Below are 12,445 nucleotides of genomic sequence, written 5' to 3' on the forward strand. Positions count from 1 at the left end.
GCGCAGCGCAGAGCCGACGTCTGGAGCGGGCGGGGCAGGAAGAGGCGGGGCGGTCACGTGACGCCCAGCCCTCCGACGCGTGGCGGGGTGGGCAAGCTGGGGTGCCCGGGCGCTCAGACCCAGGGACCCTCAGACTCTGGGACATAGACAGGTACACTACTGCCACAAGGGACTTCTAGGTGCCCAGGCCGAATGGTGCACACCTGGCCGTGCGCAGTGATGAGCACAAAGCACCAGGTAAACGGGGACCCTGGCGATGGACGGGGAGGCACACCCTGAGATGAACACACCAGGACGCCGTAGAGCCATTGGTCAGCTCCCTAATCTCACTGACTTCCGTGACTCCTTCCTCACCCCACTCTGGCCTCTCCTGCCTCTTTGCTGTTCCTCAACAATGCCAGACATGCCGTTCACTCTGCCCGGAAGCCTTCTTCCAGATATCCGTATGACCAACTTCCTGGCCTCGCCTGCAGGAGTCAGCTCAAAATTCACCTTCTAAATGGACCCTACTCTGACGCCCTTATTTAACACTGCAACTCATCCCTTCATCTTGTTCTACTCCCCCCGCCCCCTCACCGCACCTTCTAACTTACTATATTCTATGCTTATGTTTTCTTGTCTTCATCCCCAGCAGTAACCCCTCCACCGCTCCACCGATGTAAGCCCCATGACAGCTGGGCTCTTTGCCTGTTTTGTTCACTGATGTATCACAAGCACCTAGAACAGTGCCTGACATTTAGTAGGTGCTCAATACCGCGTGTTAAATGAAAGACTAACACAGTTGCATACAGGAATGCTAGCCCGAGGATCCCCACGCACACCCAGCCGTGCACAGAGAATTTCATGCTGGCAACACACAGGCACACCCAGTGATTCACGTACTTTGATGCCCATACACGTGCTACATACCCCCGGAGCCCCTGAGACCCTCAACCCTCTCTTGGCCAGGAACGCCTCTCCTCCCCACCACCCAAAGCAGGAACAGGAAGCGCTGGCAGCTGTCCTGGCCATCAGACGGGCAGAGGGGGCTGCCCTGGCCTCATTCATGACCTTAATGGCCTGAGGAGGGGCGCTTGGTGCCAGCCTCCGTCCCAAGCTCCTGGAGAGCACAGCTGACAGGGACCAGCAGACATTCCCATGGTGCTGGGCAGGTGCAGAGCGGCACGGCAGAAGGGTCTCTGGTCAGGACCTCCCAGCCCCTTTACATTCCTCGGCATCCAGGTCCCCTTTCCCTCTAAGTCTCCACCTCCTCCTTCTCCTGCCCCTGTGTCATAACCTGGGAGTTGGGAACAGGGAGAGGGTGGGGGTGGAAGCACATGGGCTGCCAGCTGTCCTGACCAGGGCACAGTCCCTGCCAGAGGCCTGGGTGGCAGAGGCAGAGGCACGGAGGAGTTGGGTAACTTTTTGCTCCAAGCCTACAGATCCTAGAGAGGAACTGTCTCGGGGGTTGAGAGGGAGCTGTGCTTTTCCCAGAGGCTATTTTCAGGGTTGGGAGGGGAGCTATGTTGAGAGACCAGGCGTTCCTTCCCATCCAGCTGGCTCCAGGGGGCCTCCTTTCCCTGCAGGGCTGCTGTGAGGCCTCAGAGCCCCTGCTCCTGGCTTCTAGGCCTCTGGCGTGGGGAGGGTGGGGGGTTGAAGGTGAGGTTTCTGTCTTCAGGACCTCAGACCTCACTGCTCATCCTGGGTATTTTCCCGGCCTGCCCTGCCGCTCTGGAGCTCCTGATGGATGACCTGCAGAGCCTTCTGAAGGGTGGTGGGTGTTGGCTGCCTGCTTGAGGGATGAACTCAGGCCTTGGGCTGCCTCAGGTCACAGAGTTTTGGCTGTGTGGCCTGTCAGGGCCCCTGTAACTGCACAACATTACTGCTTTTCTGGGGTAAGGTTGTGAAATGTAGGCTGATGCTTCTTCATGCCCATCCCACTCCCAGAAGGAGCACAGTAGGAAGAGCAGGGGCTTCTGGGTAGGAATCCTGACTTCACTACTTCCTGGCTGTGTGACCTTGATTAAGGGACATTATCTCCCCTGAGTCTCTGCAGCCTTGTCTGTGCAATGGAGCTGGTTACACCTAGAGCACAGAGCTGTTGTGAGGATTGAGTCAGATGATGTAGCTGAAGCCCTTGGACAGCTCCCAGCACAAATAAGTGATTAGCGTGTGTGAGCCCCTCTACTCCCCGATGCGCTCTTTCCCCCCACCCCCATTCACACTTCTCCCTCAGGGGAAGGGGTGAGAAACTCAATGTCAATGTCACAGAAGTTTATAGGATGGCTCAGTAGCCAAGTGAGACCAGGACTACATTTCCATGGAGCCGAGAATCTCCAGAAAAAGCAGTGAGATTCCTATGATAAAATTCCATAGTACAAGGCGGGAGGAGAGATCTAGGGGCCAGTGTACCTCAAATCCCAACAAATAGGCTATTATTTATCCTACTTAGGCACAAGCCCAGCGCTGATGCCCCCATCCCCGAAAGAGCTCGAATATGTGTCCTCTTGCAGCTTTGGCTGTGAGAACCCAGGCTGCCCTTACAAACCCCTGGGCTCTTCCTCCAGCGCCAAGGGCCCTCAGTCCCTCACTCTTCCGGGCTCAGTTCATTCCAGGAACCATCAAGTTCTGAGGGATGGTGCTCGGCTCCCCTCTTTCCTGGCCCAGAATAAGAGAAAATGCTCGATAGGGTGAGCAGGTTGCAGGAGGAGGCATAAAGGACTCAATATTATTATCAATAACAGTAGCTCTATGAATATAGAGTTATATATTGTTGATAACTGATAATCATCGCAGTTGCTCAGTGCTGGGTACCAGGAGAAGCTTTCTGTTGCAGCATCTGTAATATTGATGACCCATGCAGGCATTGTTAACTCCTTATTTGAGGAAACAGCCTCAGAGAAGTTCTGAGACCTACCCTCTTGGATCTGGAGAAACAGGCCATCTTCTTGGAAAGCTACCCCCAGCCAGTTACATGCCTCTCTGTCCTTCAGGCCTCGGGCCATCTGCAGTCCTGAGTCCCCCTCCATCACCTCCCAGTCCCTTGGTCCAACAACTGCTCTTAACTCAAGCAAGACTGCTGGCCGTGCTCTGCGCCCCTCCCCCACTCCCAGTCTCCTTCCATCTGCTTGGCTCTGTTTCTCCCAGGGACCTTTTCGAGTGAACTCTTCTCTGCCGCTCCAGTCAAGACACAGGCATCAGCATCAGACTGACCTGGGCTCCAAGCTTACCATGCTGCCTGCTGGCTGTGCATCCCTGGATAAGTCACTTTACTTCTCTGAGCACAGTGTCCTCAGCTATGGCGGCCACAGGGTTATTGGGAGGCAAAGCTAAGAGAAGGCTCCTTAGGCTTTCAGCCCCAAATCTGCCTTGAATTCTGTGAGTTGCCCCTGGACCCTTCAGAGAAATTCCCTCTTTTGCTTAAGCTGTCTTGAGTTGGACTTTTACTTGCTACCAAACCAAAGCAAACTGAAAAATCTTTAATTAATAAGCCTCCCATTACTTCCTGGATAAAGCCCAATCTTCTTAGCATGACATCTAAAGTCCTTCGCAATTTGACTTCAGCCTACTTAAAAAAAATAACTTGAAAAACAACTTTATAGAAATGTTTAAACACAAAACTCCGCTCATTTTAATGTACAATTGGATGCGTTTTGACAAATACGTAATCAACCCCACAGTCGAGATACAGAACATTTTCATCACCCCAGCAAGTTCCCTCCTGCTGCTTTCCAGCTCGTCTGGCCAGAACCGGGCATCCCCTCAGGCTGAGAATGTGGCCCAGGATGGAAGGTTCTGGAGGAAACAGTTGTCTGTGGTGACTTAGGAGAAAATGTAGCTATCGTGTTAAGAAATTAAGTAGGTTATACATTGAGCCCTCATTAGTAGACTAAATATTAAAATGACAAGAATGCAAATAATAGCATCTTAAATTGAGGCTGGTAAAAGAAATGCTGGTCTGGAAATTACTGGTATTTTGCCTTACAGGAAAAATGACAGTCAGCTTACTAATTCCCACTCTGGTCTGGCCCAGGGGAGGCCTCCCTCAATAAGAGTGCATAGAACAGATGGTGCAGCCCCTGTGGGAAACAGTCTGGCTGTTCCTCAAAACGCTAAACATAGAATTACCATATGAACCAGCAATTCCATTCCTAGGTATGGACTCAAAAGAAATGAAAAACTATGTCCACACATAGCAGTATTATCCATTATAACCAAAGAGTGGAAACAACCCAAGTATATATCAACTGATGGATGGATAAACAAAATGTGGTACAGCCATGAAATGGAATGTTATTCAGCTATAATGGAATTATGTAGTAGAGAACTGAACCTTGCAAAGTCGATTGCTGGTTGTCTAGGGCGGGGCAGTGTCGGGGGATGGAAGGTGAGTGCTAAAGGGCATGAAGTTTCTTTTGGGGGGGTGATAAAGATACTCTAAAATTGATCGTGGTTGTCAGTTGCACAGCTCTGTGAATGTACCAGAAACTACTGAATTGTACAGAGTAAATGGGTGAATTTTATGGTATATGAATTATATCTCAGTAAAAATTTTATCCCCCCAAAAATAGTGTGAGTGGAATTGAAGCTCCTAGAAAGGGGACTTTGCTGTGTTCACTGGTGTGTCCCAGTGGCTGCAACCCCTCCAGGAGGACAGGTGCTCAATAAATATTGTGCAATAAATATGCCAAGTGACCCCTGGCACTGAAGCAGGGCCCTGAGGACTCCCAGTCTGGAATTTTCCAGACCACTCCCCTTTGCAAAAACAAGAGCTGTTCTTAGAGCATCTGTACCTCCACTCTGCTTTGGGACCCAGCCAAAAGGCTTAGCCAGATTGCGTTGAGGCCTGTGGCCTAAGAGTGAAGGCAAGACAAAGAGGATGGGAGGGACATCAAGAAGATCGACCTACTGTGTCCCAGGCATGGGATCAGCCCCTCCAGCCTCCCATGGGTTAGCCCAAATACCCACATCATCAAAGAGATTCCTTGGGACGAAAGATTTGAGTCTGAGGCTCTCAGATCCATGGGCTGTGAGGAGAGAGCCAGGCCTGTCTCCTTTGGAAGGAGTCTCAGGCTTGGAGGAAAGGGTATTGAATGCTCCAACCAAGCTCAGACAGGAAGAGCCAGGCTCAAGAATTGACTGCCACCATTTCTCTCTGAGACTCTCTGATCCCTCCCCAGATGCTTTGGCCCCATCTGGGGGGTGGCCTGGCCTGCCCTCCCTCATCCCCCTGGGAATGTGCAAGGAAGTGAAATTCACATCCTGATTCTTCATATTCTGTTACTCAGGCAAGATAGTTATCATGTGTTCACTCAACTAACGTCAGGCATCTGTTCTCCTCCAGGCATTGGGCAGTGTTCACGGGACAGGGAGTGAGTAAGGCACTGTTCCCTCTGCTGGAGTTCAGTCTAGCATAAGAGCCAGACGTGGGCATCACCTGCCAGAAGACCCCTAAACGCCGCCACAGCCGCTTGAGCAGAGCAAGAGCCCCAGGAGTCCAGGGCAGGGCAGGGGTGGGACCAGAGAGGCCTCACAGAAGAGGAATTGCCAGAATTGGGCCCCAGGGGGGATTTTGCTGGGCAGAGGAGCAGAAAACAGCTCATTCCAGACAGAAGGAACAGCACAAGCAAAGGCAAGGTGTGTGTGTGTGGGGGGGGGGGGATGTGAGGGTGCAAGACTATCCAGGAGGCCACTGGAGTCAAACAGGTAGAGGGTTGGACAGGTACAATGATCAGGAACAGCAGGAAATGTGGCTGAAAAAAGTGGATTGAAATGCAAATGGCCAGAACAGGGGAAAGATAAACAAACTGTGATACATCTCACAAAGGAAGAGTACCACTCAGCAAGAAAAGAGAACAAATGGCTGAGATGCTTAACAATACGGAGAAATGTCAAAAACGTGATGCTGAGTGAAAGAAGTCAGACACAAAAAGAACACACTGTTTGATGCCATTTATATGAATGGCAAAACTAAAATAAAATAGGCAAAACTAATCAATGGAGATCAGATCAGAGAGCAGCATCAAACTGCCACTGGCATTTTTCACAGAATTAGAACAAAAAATTTGACAATTTGTATGGAAACACAGGGTACCCCAAATGGCCAGAGCAATCTCGAGAAAAAGAAATGGAGCTGGAGGAGTCGGGCTCCTGGACTTCAGACTATACTGCAAAGCTACAGTGGTCAAGACAGTATGGTACTGGCACAGAAACAGAGGTATAGATCAATGGAACAGGATGGAGAGCCCAGAGGTAAACCCACGCACATATGGTCACCTTAGCTTTTTTTTTTTTTTTTTTCGGTACGCGGGCCTCGCACTGTTGTGGCCTCTCCCATTGAGGAGCACAGGCTCCAGACACACAGGCTCAGCGGCCATGGCTCACGGGCCCTGCCGCTCTGCGGCATGTGGGATCTTCCCGGACCAGGGCACGAACCCGTGTCCCCTGCATTGGCAGGCGTGGACTCTCAACCACTGCGCCAGCAGGGAAGCCCTGGTCACCTTATCTTTGATAAAGGAGGCAAGAATGTACGATGGAGAAAAGACGGCCTCTTCAATGGGTGGTGCTGGGAAAACTGGACAGCTACATGTAGAAGAATGAAATTGGAACACTCCCTAACACCATACACAAAGGTGAACTCAGAATGGATTAAAGACCTAAATGTAAGGCCAGACACTGTCAAACTCTTGGAGGAAAACATAGGCAGAACACTCTATGACGTAAATCACAGCAAGATCCTTTTTGACCCACCTCCTGGAGAAATGGAAATAAAAACAAAAATAAACAAATGGGACCTAATGAAACTTAGAAGATTTTGCACAGCAAAGGAAACCATGGACAAGATGAAAAGACAACCCTCAGAGTGGGAGAAAATATTTGCAGATGAAGCAAGTGACAAGGGGTTGATCTCCAGAATTTACAGGCAGCTCATGCAGCTCAATGTCAAGGAAACAAACAACCCAATCCAGGAATGGGCAGAGGACCTAGATAGACATTTCTCCAAGGAGGATATGCAGATTGCCAACAAGCATATGGGGGAATGCTCAACATCATTAATCATTAGAGAGGTGCGAATCAAAACTACAGTGCGATGTCATCTCGCACCGGTCGGAATGGGCATCGTCGAGGAAGCTGCAGATGGTGAGTGCTGGAGAGGGTGTGGAGAAAAGGGAATCCTCATACACTGTTGGTGGGAATTTAAAAAATAATAATAAATTTTTTTTAAGTTTATTTTTTCACGTTTAATGTGAAAATGAAGATCTCATGAAGTTTACTTATCACAGTATTAGGCATTACTTAATATCAATTTTGATAGCTATAGTTACATCATCTAAAAATTACATGACGATTGGTGGCACGTTATATGCTTTTCAAAACTGCAGTAAAACAGAAATAACGTGAATGCAAATACATATTGCCGAGGACCTAGGGATCACACTCAAATGACTGGATGGCAAAATTTACATGTTAGCAAGATAAAAAGAAATTGCTAAATCTTTTTTCCCCCTGTATTGAAATAATGAGTCTTAGATGACCAAATAACAAGATCCAAGATACCTTAAATCAAAATATTTACCAAAAGTTCAATAATGTTTTAGAGCAAACAAAAAACAAAAAGGTGAAATTAAGGAGATCATTTGTATTCTAAATTTAATTTTTTCTGTTGGTTCTTAGTTACAAGCATTTCAAAGACTCTTTAAATAATACTTTTAAACTCCTAGTTAAAATAAAATGAGGTGAGGTAATATTTAATTAAAGCAACAAGTTATACCAGTTATGTAAAAATATCTTCCTGTTAATTTCAGAGCTATTTTGTACCATTCAACAAGGAAGAAACTTGAGCAATTATCTCAAGATAATGCTGCGTCATCAGCGGAGCAGTGGCGAGATGCGGTCGTGCGAGACTCCTGCAGACTCGTGCAGGGAGAGGGGAACGGGAAGGAGGTGTTTTTTGTTTTTTTTGTTTTTTTTGCAGTACACGGGCCTCTCACTGTTGTGGCCTCTCCCATTGCGGAGCACAGGCTCCGGACGCGCAGGCTCAGCGGCCATGGCTCACGGGACCAGCCGCTCCGCGGCATGCGGGATCTTCCCGAACCGGGGCAAGAACCCGTGTCCCTTGCAACGGCAGGCGGACTCTCAACCACTGCGCCACCAGGGAAGCCCAAAGGAGGTGTTTTGACTGAAGTTTTGCTGGCAGGGAACTCCCTCCTGTCCTGTGATCCCCAGACCCAGGAGGAGGAGGACAGCTCCCTTATCGTGGTATCACAAACTAACAAATGCCTAATGTGTCCCTTTCCCAGCTCCCCCCTCCAAATGGGGGTGCCTCTAAGAGGGATGTTAGCCTCACATCAGACCCAGGAGAAGCAGGAAGGAATTTGACGTTGACTTAATAAAAGTGTCTGATGAATAGATAAATGACAAGGACCGACTCTATAGGGAACTACGTTCAATATGTTGTAATAACCTATAATGGAAAAGAATATATATATATATAACTGAATCACTTTGCTGTACACCAGAAACTAACAGAACATTGTAAATCAACTGTACCTCGATTAAAGAAAAGAAAGAAAAAGATGTCTGATGAAACATTATATACATATATATAACTTAAAATTCATAAAAAGAAACATCTTTCATCATGCGGATCAGCTGTTTTTGCATGTCCCTGTGTAAGGAGAGGACCGTCTCTCCCCTGAGTGAGGGGACGGAGCTGACTCCTCTTGAGGGCATCAGCTCTGCCCCTGCTCTCAGAGGCTGTGCCAGGGACAGCGAGGACCAGAGACCCTGGAGCCCCCAGCTGGGCGTGGCCAGGGGCCAGTCATGGACCTCTCTGGGCCTCCGCGTCCTCAGACACCAAATGGAAGCCCCCTTTGCAGGGTGGGCACTAGAGAGCACAGATGGGGCCATCAGTTCTTGGCGGCCTCTTCTCTTCCCTTGGGTGTGAGGGCACATTCATCTGCTCTCCTCTGGGTTCCCTCAGCTCTTCCTGCTGCCCTGAGTCCATAGCTACCTTCTCAGGCAAGAGGCCTTGGGGGTTGTCTCTGCATCCAGCTGCCCGGCAGTCCTCACCTGTACACGCCCCAGCCCCAGTCTAATGACCAAGGGCCTCAGGCCACATCTCCTGCTGACGATCCCTTACATGCACTTATTGCCAGCCTTGGCTGTCCGTTGGAATCCCCTGGGGAGCTTTTCAAACTTCTTTTGCGTGGCCCCACACCCAGAGCCTGCACCCGTGTTAACCAGTACCCACTTGATGACAGGCGCTGCGCTAGGTGCTGGAGTTACAGCGGTTAATAAGATACATTCACCGTCTTCAAAGAACTTCACAGGTGTGGAAATAGGTATTTATTTAGTGCAATAATGAACATTTCAAGAAATATCTATCAAGAGGTTACCTCTTGGATATCCCTGTTGGCAAGAAGGTTTTTATCTCCTTTATGAGCAGAGCGGAAAGTGGTCTCCTGAGATACACAGATTGATGGAGTTGGAAGGGAATTTAGTTAACTAGTCCCTGTGCCCCAACCTCCCATTTTACAGATGAGGAAACCAAGGCCAAGAGGCTGAGTTTTCTGTGTGGGAGGAGGAAAGCGGTCTCCGAAAGCCAGAAGGCTCTTGCATTGTGGCATCCCCCGCCAGGTGCCCTTGACAGCTGCTAAGCTGTTCTCAATCCAGTATCTGATGCCAAGTGAATAAAAGATTTAGGGCGCATTAGTAAAAGTATTTTAATCAAGTCTAGATAAATTCAAGATTAGATTAAGCTGTGATGGATAACAGCTAAAGATTAGCAAGAAAGGTTACAAATTGTTTCTAGGTATTTATTTCTTTTAAGGCTGATGATTATATGTATAATCTTAATCTAAGTCAAATTTACATGTTATTTAAGTTCAGCTGTTTTTGTGAGCTATCATATTTTTGTAAGTTGAAGAATAATTGATGGAAAACTAAGCAAATCTCTTTACTAACCAAACCTACTAAGCCTGGCTCTGCCAGTAGCTTGCTGGGTGATCCTGGGCAAGTCATTGAACTTCTCTGGCTTTCAGTTTCTTCATTTATAAAATGAAGCTAATAATAGTAGCTATGAAGTGAGGTGCAGCATGTATAGCAGAGCCCGAGGCCAGATGACCTTGGGTCAAATCCCAACTCTACCACTTAGCGTAATGCCTTTGGGTAAATTGCTTAACCTCTCTGCACTCAGTTTCTTCATCTGTAAAATGGGGTGATAGTATTCCCCGCCTCAACATGCAATTATGAGGCTCAAACAAATTAATACATGTAAAGAGACTGGAAATGTGCCTGGCAGTGTGCTTACAAATGGTGGCTCTGGTGGGGATGATGTTTAGAGCTCAGAGCATCAGCCCACAATTGTAGGATAAAATTTAAACTATGAGCAAGGTCTCTGAAAATCGAAGAATGCAAATTTAACCAGTGGGGTGAACTGTGACTAAGCAGATGCTCTAGACTCAGGGGAAAGAAAAGATGCCCTGCATTTATCCTAACCCCAGCCTCCTTTCACTCCTTCATCTTTGACCCTCCCCCATTCCTGCCCTGTCCAGGGTCTATAGGGGCACTCAAAGGCACTGTTGGCGTCTCCAGCAATGGACACTGGGTTTTGGGGTTGGCTAGCAGGACTTCCTCCCACTCCCAGGGTCTGCACTGCCTTTTGCGAGCTCGTCCTCACTCTAGTGATAAGCTACTTATTCCTGGGCCCCTTACATGGTCCCCACAGCAAAGTCCTTGGCACCTTGGTTGGGCACTGGAGGAAGAGGATAAGAGAGGTGGGTGGCACAGATAGGGCTTGGCAGGATGCCACTAATGGGTGTGTGGGCAGCAGGAAGGGGACATGCTTTCTGCACCAGATACCTGGGGCTTCAGAAGCCCTGGGGTGAACCACCGCCTTCCCCAGGAGGACCTGAGGCCAGTTATGGGTACATCAGACAGCCAGAGACAGAGGCGAACCACCCACTTCCCAGCTGGCACCTAGTGAGAGCCTACTCAGACCTACTCCCAGAAAGGAAGTACATTTATGGGGCACTTTCTGTGTGCCCGGCACTGTGGCAGCCACTCTATGTCCTCTCCCAAGGTGGAGGCTGTTATCCCTATTGTGCAGATGAGGAAATTGAGGCTCAGAGATGTTATGTAACCGGCCTAGGACACGTACACCACGTGGCGGAGCCAGGATGTCAGCACAGAACCGTCTAGTTCCAGAACATCCCACCCCATGGGGTTGTGGCAGAGTAAAGCAAGGAGGCAGAGCAAAGTGTGACTGTTGGGCCAGGGGTGGGGAGTGGAGAGAAGGGCCAGGAGGCTGCTTTCGGGAGAGGTTTTGCACCTCCAGACCAGCAGTCTAACGTGGGTGCAGGGCAGGTTGTTGTGTGTCTGGTGGTGGTGGTGGTGATGGTGGAGGACGTTTCAGGCTGTCTTGAGGTTGCGACGGGAGCAAGTGGTCAGGACACTTGGTCCTCCAGGGAGGGTTTGGTTTGGTCCTGGAGAGGAGGCAAAGCTACCTGTCTAGATGCCCTGTTGAGACTGGGATTGAAGAGAGGGTAGGGGCGCAGCTTTTTCTTTAGAAATTTGGTTTCCAAAGTGGGGAATGCACCTAGGGGTGCATCAGATGATCCTTTAGGGTGTGGTAAGAAAATACTGGAACTTCTATTCATAGTTTAAAAAATAATCCTGAAAAATTTTTGGTGCGTGAATGATTTTTAATATACATATTAGTTCAATAGCATAAATATAATACATAAACATAAATATACATACAGTGACGGTTCCAAACTTTATTTATTTATTTTTTTACTGAGAGCTACAGCCAATAGAAAAGGCTTCCAGAACAAGACTGGCGAGTTGCAGGGGTCGGGGAAAGAGATCGGAGTGGGTGGGTGTAGAAACAGAGACTGGGGATAGCTGTTGGCGGCCCCTGCTGGTCACCACCGGAAGTGCAACATCACTCAATACAGCATCCTTCAGAACACCCACTCCGAGTTTTCTTTCTTTCTGTGCCTTGAATCCCAAAGCCTTGGAATGAATATCCACCAGAGGAAAACCTTGATTTTAGGGGAAGCAGAGACACTGCCTGCACCCTTGTGACCTCTGGGGCGGGGGCAGGGAGGAAGACAGAGCTAAATACAGACCCCAGAGGGAGAGGACTCTTTCCCCTCACTCTCCCCCATGCCCCCCGCCCAACTCCCCCACTCCCCCTTACTCCCCCCACTCCCCCATCCCTCGGCCAGAGGGGCAGCCCCTAACTGCCATGGGATGCACTGTGGACCCCTCAACCCTGCTTCCCGCCCCAGCAATTCTATTTCCCACTAGTAGCACCCTCATTCCTTTGGGGCCCTGCTTAGAACACTTACTGCACCTCTGTTATGACATTCAGTTATACCGCCAGAAAGTGATTTTTGTGTCTGACACCACCCCTCCCCGATCTCCACCTTCAGGAATCACTGACGCTGGCGCTGAAGCT

The sequence above is a fragment of the Orcinus orca genome, chromosome 19 (assembly GCF_937001465.1).
Source record: "Orcinus orca chromosome 19, mOrcOrc1.1, whole genome shotgun sequence".
In the NCBI taxonomy this organism is placed as follows: Eukaryota; Metazoa; Chordata; class Mammalia; order Artiodactyla; family Delphinidae; genus Orcinus; species Orcinus orca.